Raw genomic sequence first — 7792 nt, 5'->3', positions numbered from 1 at the left:
AAGAATCCCTTGGGAGGAGGAGTGGATGGTGGGGGAGGAAAGGATGCAGGGCAAACTGTGATCAGGATATAAAATTACTTAGTTAATTAATTTTTAAAAATACAAAAAAAAAATTCTCTACTCTAGTCAGACGGTGGTGACACATGCCTTTAATCCCAGCACTTGGGAGGCCAGCCTGATCTACCAAGTGAGTTCCAGGAAGGCCAAGACCAAAACCCTGTCTTGAACCCACCCCCTACCCCCCAAAAAAGAGGAGAAGTGGAATCTCTACCAAAGATAGTAATTTCTTATCCTTTTGAGCTGTCTTGTACTCTTCTTTGGCTCACAAACCTCTAGATGTCATGCGAGGACAGTGTGGTCTCCTTGCTAATCTGAGCTAAACGTGGTTATGAAAGCACAGTTGGTGTTAACGGAGGCCACGACGACCCCAACGGAAAAGCTCCAAGCAGATCTTGGGCTTTGACGACTGTCTCCCACATGAGAAGGAGCCAAACTTCTGACTCATCCCTGTGGGTTTTGTCTACTGAGTTCTAGAAATCACAAAAAGGATTTGACGTGTCCTGAGGGGGTAATAGTTACTGTCTTCTCAGCTTTGAAACTACTAGATGATTAGATAACTGAGACTGAACTTTTTAATACACTGCCTGGGGTCTCATAAATACTTAACAAGTGAGCCTGAGATGTGAGCAAAGGTTGACTGTGAGGCTGGCTGTAGGCTTCAAAATTAAGAGCTACAGTGTACAAAGGGAGGACCAGAGCTGTGAAGAGATAAAACGAAGTCACGAAAACATAGACCGCTATGACATATTGTCCTGTACCGAAGCATCTTCAGGGTGAGTGTCTGGTCAGTGGTCTTTTTAGGATGTGTTCCCTAGATGTCCATGTTGTCAGTCTGATGGCAGGTTTTTTTCTTTCCTGTTCTTAGGTTTTTGCCTTTATGACAACGGCCTGTTATGGTTGCAGTTTGGGTCTGGCTTTGCGAAGATGGCGACCGTAACACTCCTGGGAAACTGACAGTTGTGTGCAAGTTTCATGTGTCAGCTTCATGTGTGTCATCACTTGGGTACTATTTGTCCGGATACAACATTCCAATCATCATTTGCTTAGTGCAGAGAGAACCTCAGTGAAAACTGTGCTTTACTATGTGGGTGGGACTTCCGTTTTATTTTGATATTAGAGAAGGATCCTTTCAATTTTCATCTCTCTTTTCTTTTTAATTATGTTTCCCTTGTATATTCTTAAAATATACAGACACTGTTCACGAAACAATAGTATTCGTTTTGGTTATTAAGTCACCCAAACCTTAATAATAGTAAATAGTCAAAACAATACGTATCAAGCAGACTTCTCATTTAATTCTATATTTAATATAAAACAGAAAATGATACACTGTTTCTTTTTACAAAAGGGCCAGGTAGCACATTTATAGGCTTAATAGGCCCTATAGCTTCTGTGGCAATTGTTCTATCCTGTGGTAACATAAAAGCAGCTACAGGTGACATATATGTATATGAGTGTGTCTGTGTCCTAATAAAGCTTTATTTACAAAAAAGGGAGCAAAACTGAATGTGGTCACAGACCACAGTTTTATAAACTACTGCCATAAAAACCTTAGGTGTTCTTCACTTTATTGAACTAATCGAGAAGACTTATTGACTTCATTAGAAAAGCCACATAACAGATTTTGTTTCATTATGCATCAATCCATTGCCTTTGGTTAATAGTCAAATACTTACCCTTAGAAGGTCATAAAGTTTTTCAAGCTAACCCCAGCAGAGCCTTGGATGTAGAGAAAACTAAGGTATGAAATAAACTCCAAACTAATGATCTCCTAACAGCTCGGCAAGACTCTCACGTGAAAGTGCTTAAGCCCCAATCGCCAGAGGCAGTTAATTGCAACTGGAAAGCGTATCTCCCTACTGATGTCTTTCTTTGGCTTATTTATGCCATAGACTGCGGTTGTTTACCATGCGCATGAATATATAAATATTTATGTATGTAAAGCTTTTCCAAATAGCACTCTGAAGAGTTGAGTTTTTACTTCTGATTGTTTCTGCACTAGTTTCTGAATTAAATTTGAGTAGAATATTAACTATAACATACTGCTATAGATTCTTACATGCTTTGATAATAGCCCAGATAACTATGTTGTTTTCACATTGGTGTCAGACAAGCAAAGCCTGTTTAAAACAACAGCTAACACAAAAATCGGGTCTGGCTGAATAGTACAGGAAACTATCCTGGGCCCCCTGTAGACATCATGGACTTGGCGCGACATCCCACAGATGGCTTGAATCGAGGACAAATTAGGACTAGGCCACACTTCCCACCACATTCTCATACAAGCTATTTGCCTGTTGCTCTAACAGGGCTGCCTTTGGAAATGGGAGCTTGGGAATTGCGCTCCAGCTGACCTAAGAGTGCCATGCACAGTCGGGGTGTTAGATTGCATGAAACATATAGAAACATATGAATGAGTAATATAACCAATGGCCAGTGATCAGTGTTGTCTGTCTAACACTCCCCTGAGGAAGAACCTTCTGGGGCCTCAGTTTATAATACAGCTAAAGAAGAGATGTACTTCTATATGGAGTTTGAAAAAAAAAAATCAGTCTTACAACCTCACACTCATGTCTCACTTCTATAATGCCCTACTTCCTTCATTATCCCAGCTCCAGACCACACACCAAAAACCTGTATTATGAAATATGTATATAAAATGAAGTCACAAATGTGCCATAAAGATACATTGTACATTGTACTTGGAATCACTAAAATGTAGTGCACTAGAATTTATTTGAGATTTTTTTTTTCCCCAGGGTATAACAGGCCATCCTTGGTGCGGTATTAACTTAAATGAATTTATTCAGATGTATTGGTGGGTACTTTTGTAAATGAACTGCTTCTGGGTTAACAAGAACCAAATGCAAAGCTCACTAACTGTGAATACTTATGTCTGTAGATTAATTGCAGTCTGGATCTGTGAGCTGAGTAACAAAGCACTTGAACAAAAATGATGGCGTCTAAGAATCTCTTTTCATATCGTAGCTATAAAAAGGAGAAAGTGTTGGTTGGTTTTAAAATCTGATAAATTTATTTTATAAGTGTTATGACTCTAATAAAGTATTCATTTGATAAACCTTTTGGGTCTTATTTTTTACTGCCCTTCACTTTAACATTCAGTTAACTGTTTAATAGGAACCAGATTGATGTTCCAGGCCATGAATGAGAGCCCTGTTTCAGGTAGTTCCGTGTAAAAGGGGGTATCTCAGGAAACGTCGGTAACTCTTTTTCTGGGGGCGACATGAGGAGAGAAAACCTGGGGAAGTGCTGTAAGAGGAAAATTGAAGTGAGCTGTGCACTTCACTTTATCGGGAGCATCTGGCCCATGTGTCACGCATGCCAGGTGTTCAAAGCATTTTTAAAAAGTAGTATCTCATGAGCATGCCAAATACTTGGCAGATTTTAACACAAGATTATATATAGCCTAAGTCTAACAGATAGATATGACTATCGATATATGTGGTGAATTAGTTGAATAAGGTCTTCAGAAGCCTCAGATACACATAGAATATGGCATTTAAAGTTGTTCTCACAATCCTAAATTTCTTCGACAACAAGACAAGTTAACTCCTGACAACACCCAGCCGACCTCAAAGAAGATGATAAGCATCAAAGAGCCTCCTTATGGACAGAGCTTCAAAGGTGGCAAACAAGCCATTGGGCAAAATGTCCTCGTTCCTGCCACAAACAGAATCTGCCTAAAAATGGGCAACTTAGATGCAGGCAGAGTCAACGGCCACACTCTGCCAAGTCAGGGTAAGCAAGTCCTCAGTAGTTCCTGCCCTGCGAACAAGTCTGGCAGAAATATTAGGCCAGAAAGCTGAAGATGAGGCTCTAATGTTATAAAGTGTATTGGGTGACTGGTCAGGAAGTAAACTGTCTTAAGTCAATTTGTGCATTTTGGAAGCTGTTAACCCACATTGCTGCTTCACTCAGGAATTTAAGTTTTATTCCTTCTCAAGTCTCTGAGGAGTATTGAAGACAAGATAGTATAGTTTTGCAACCAAGCTTAGATGATTAGGGGTTAAGATGGTCTTAGATTAAGTTAAAGAAGTTAAGCTATTAGAGTTGAGATAGGATAGATATTGAATCTCATTCGGAAATTTACACCCAACAAGACAGGAAAGACACTTACTTCAAACAGGTCGAATGCAGATGGCCAATCCACTATGAATGTAACATGTATAGAACTCAGTATTCTCATGATTGTCACATGGTTCTCCCTGCTGTATGTAGTTTGCCTTATACATGTGTAATAAAATAAAAGTATTTTTTTAAAAAATAGCATCTCAACTAATCCTCATCCAAAAGACCAGAAGGCCTGGGTACCATTACTTTATTTTAAAGATTAGAGGATTAAAGCAGTTGGGAGGACAGTCAGGTCCTCCACTCACCATGAGAAATCTGGGCTTCAGAGCCTTGCAGGCTGTCTCTTGATTTCTAGGTATGCCTCCATTCTCCCAGATTGTGAGTTCCTCTCTCCCCCACAGAAGCATTTAGCAGAACATTTAGCCACATAATCATATCTTACTGAGACTCTTTTTGTCATAAGCAAAATCCGTGATTCTCGCTTAAGTGATGTAGGCCAACCTGGGGTGCGGGGGGTGGGGGGTGGGGCTGTATCTCGGGTGGTTTTGATAAGGAGAGCCACAGACTGTGGTAGCATATGTCTGTAATCCCAGTACCCCAGCAATGGGGGCAGAAGGATCAAACGTTTAAGGTCATCCCTGGCTACAGAATGAATTCAAGGCGAGCCTGGAATACGTTAGATCTTATCTCAAAAGGAAAAAAAAAAAAAAAAAAAAAAGGAATTCAGGGCAAGGCTGCACAGAGAGGGTAGTATTGGGCAGCTATAGACTGCACACACCCACGGGTTTGGCTGTCTTGTTCTCTAATATGTTTGTCTTGGAAGGGGCTAGAATAAAGGGGCCGGGAGACACTTCAGTGGACTTCATTGCCTCAGGCTGAGCCAGCAATTTTCCAACTTGTCCTGATTGCATAGTGATCCCTAAGGCTGATTTCAACAGACCTTTCGAGTGTGTGATGTCCAACACAGAAGTTATAAAAGCGGACAGGTGTTCCATGCTTGTTTGATGGGTGATGTGGATAAGGAAAAGAAGTGAAATGTGTAACGTGGGTACCGGTGGTCAGAGGCCCGACCTTTTATCGTGAGTACTGTGCTTTTGCTTTGGTTTTTCAAAAGATATTATAGTTACTCCATTTTTGTTTTGTTTTGTTTTAAGACAGGGTTTCTCTGTGTAGCTTTGGCTATTCTGGACTTGCTTTGTTGACCGGGCTGGCCATGAAGTCACAGAGATCTGCCTGCCTCTGCCTCCCTGAGTGTTGGGATTACAGTTATGTATCACTACACCTGGCTACTCCATTGTTTTTTAGAATGACAAAATTATTTAAACCCCCCGTAGTAGGTCTTATCCATGTCTGCTTATTCTTATGTAAGCAAATAGAGTCTAAATGAATAAACATGACTCAATGTTCTTTGCTAATGCAATATGTTTTACTTTTTGTTGTGTATCTTTACCTCTTTCTTTCTTTCTTTCTTTCTTTTTTTTTTTTTTTTTTTTTTTTTTTTTTTTTTTTGAGTCAGGGTCTTTCTGTGTAGCCTTCGCTGTCCTGGACTCACTTTATAGACCAGGCTGGTCTTGAACTCACAGTGGACCACCTGCCTCTGCCTCCCAAGTGCTGAGATTAATGGCGTGAGCCACCACACCCAGCTGAAAATTTAGAAATTTTTTACATAGTGTGGACATAGTTTTCTGCTTATATTCACCAGGAAAGACATTTAAGAAGTAGAAATATTTCTCTTAACTCAGCAGGACAAAGGCAACCAGGATAGAGTTAGAACAAGATGGTTTTGGGGGTAATGCCTATGAGAAATTAGCATAAGTAGGAATGCTTCCTGCCCCACATGCAGGCATGGCTCTTGTGAGGGCAGAAGGAGAAGTGAGAATAGGTAGGGAGAGCCTCAGCCTGTGCTCTCCTGGAACTCTCTATTGAGCTAGCCATGAGCTCCAGCGTCAAGTCTGCCCACAGGAAATTCCCAGATACCTAACCCTGTGAAGCCCTATCCCGTCATCATGGCCTCTGTCATTGGAGAGATTACTCAAAAGGTGCTCAACCTTAGCTCATTGGCTCAAGAACATAACTAAGATCCCATAGGCACCTGTAGCTAGAAGCCGTCAGCCTGAAGCAGCTTCTGTGTATGTATGGGTCTGGAAATCGGAAGAGCACACCTCCTAACTTCTGCTTTTCGTCCCTCATGCCTAATAAACCTTGCTCTTCCTACATGTCCTTGAAGCCATTCCTAGGTGAATCTCTTAGCAGGAGGAAGAGACTTGGGAAGACATTAGTGCATAAAGTGATCCACCACACTGCGGGTGGTGGGGGAGCCTCTTCCTCTCAGTGCTCAATTCTGAATTCTACAAGCGGTCACTCACCTCTCTTTTTGTGCAGTATCTGGTGTGTGCCTATAACCTTTCTTCATGAAGAATCATCCTCTGACAATGTTTGCAAAACTGTGCATCACAGTACCAAACAGGTGCCCACCCGAGTGGATGATCTGAATCTGTTCATGCCCCCATTTGCATCCACTATGTCAAAACAGCTATCCTCTTTACCAATATGTATTGACTACCCACAAACAGAGAGCGGTGGCTTCTTATGCCCTCACTCATAAGGGTCAAGAATGCATCACCATCAGCTGAAGCTGATAAATGAATCATTATTCTGTTCCCTGGGAAAAATGAACCCAAAATTTCAAGGATAGGAAGGACCAAGTCCTTGGTAAGTCATTGGCAGTATGAGTAAATGGCACGCCCTGTATTTCTACCTGTGTTCCCCCCCCCCCCCGCCCATGTATTCCTCATTCCGAAGACAGTGCATCACGGAAACCTCAGATTCATTGAGTATATGAAACCCAGAAATAGCACTCAAAGTTTCCAGTTTGTACTGGTGTCTAGTGCTTCCAGTGGGCCAACCAACACTCAAGCAGCTGCTCCTGGAAGGTTTATTATGTGATGTTATGATGACAAAATTCATGGGGATGTCACCTTGGTTGGGTGCTGAGCTGAGTCCGATGTCCCTGCAAGTGATACATTTTAGACGCTAGCTGTGTTGCAAATATACATATTCTCACTTTAGGGACATTTTTCTCCCACAAACGAAGCACAACTTAAAACTCAGGGGAATAAATCCTTGTGACCTTGCAAATGACTTAGATCCTCCTGGGTGGCGTTTAGAAGACAATAAATGCAACAAAAAAGAAATGGATAAAGTAGACTTTAAGATAAGACAAGCAAACAACAAAGCAGCAGCCACAAGAACAAAACAGCTGTATATCAAAAGGCACTGTAAGGATGTGTGATGATAATTACAGACCGGGAAGAATCATCCTTCTTAAGGGTATACTATACAGAATATATAAAGCGTTTTTATAACTCAAAAAAAAAGCAATCCAATTTAAAATTTGCCAAAGGACTTGTAGGAAACTACTCCAAAGCAGAGCCAAGAATGGCCAGCCAGCAAGCACGTGACTAGATGTCAGCATGGATAGCCATCAGGGAAATGCAAATCAAACCAAAGCAGAAAGGAGCTCTCACCTGGCAGCAGTGGAATGGACAGCTACATTTTAAAAGGAAAATAACTAAGTTGGAACCTTCTGCATTACAGGTGAGTTTATAAAGTGCTTACTATAGAGTAAGGGTTTGGAAGT

The sequence above is a fragment of the Acomys russatus genome, chromosome 17, assembly GCF_903995435.1.
Source record: "Acomys russatus chromosome 17, mAcoRus1.1, whole genome shotgun sequence".
NCBI lineage: Eukaryota > Metazoa > Chordata > Mammalia > Rodentia > Muridae > Acomys > Acomys russatus.
This window is presented reverse-complemented; position numbering follows the sequence as displayed.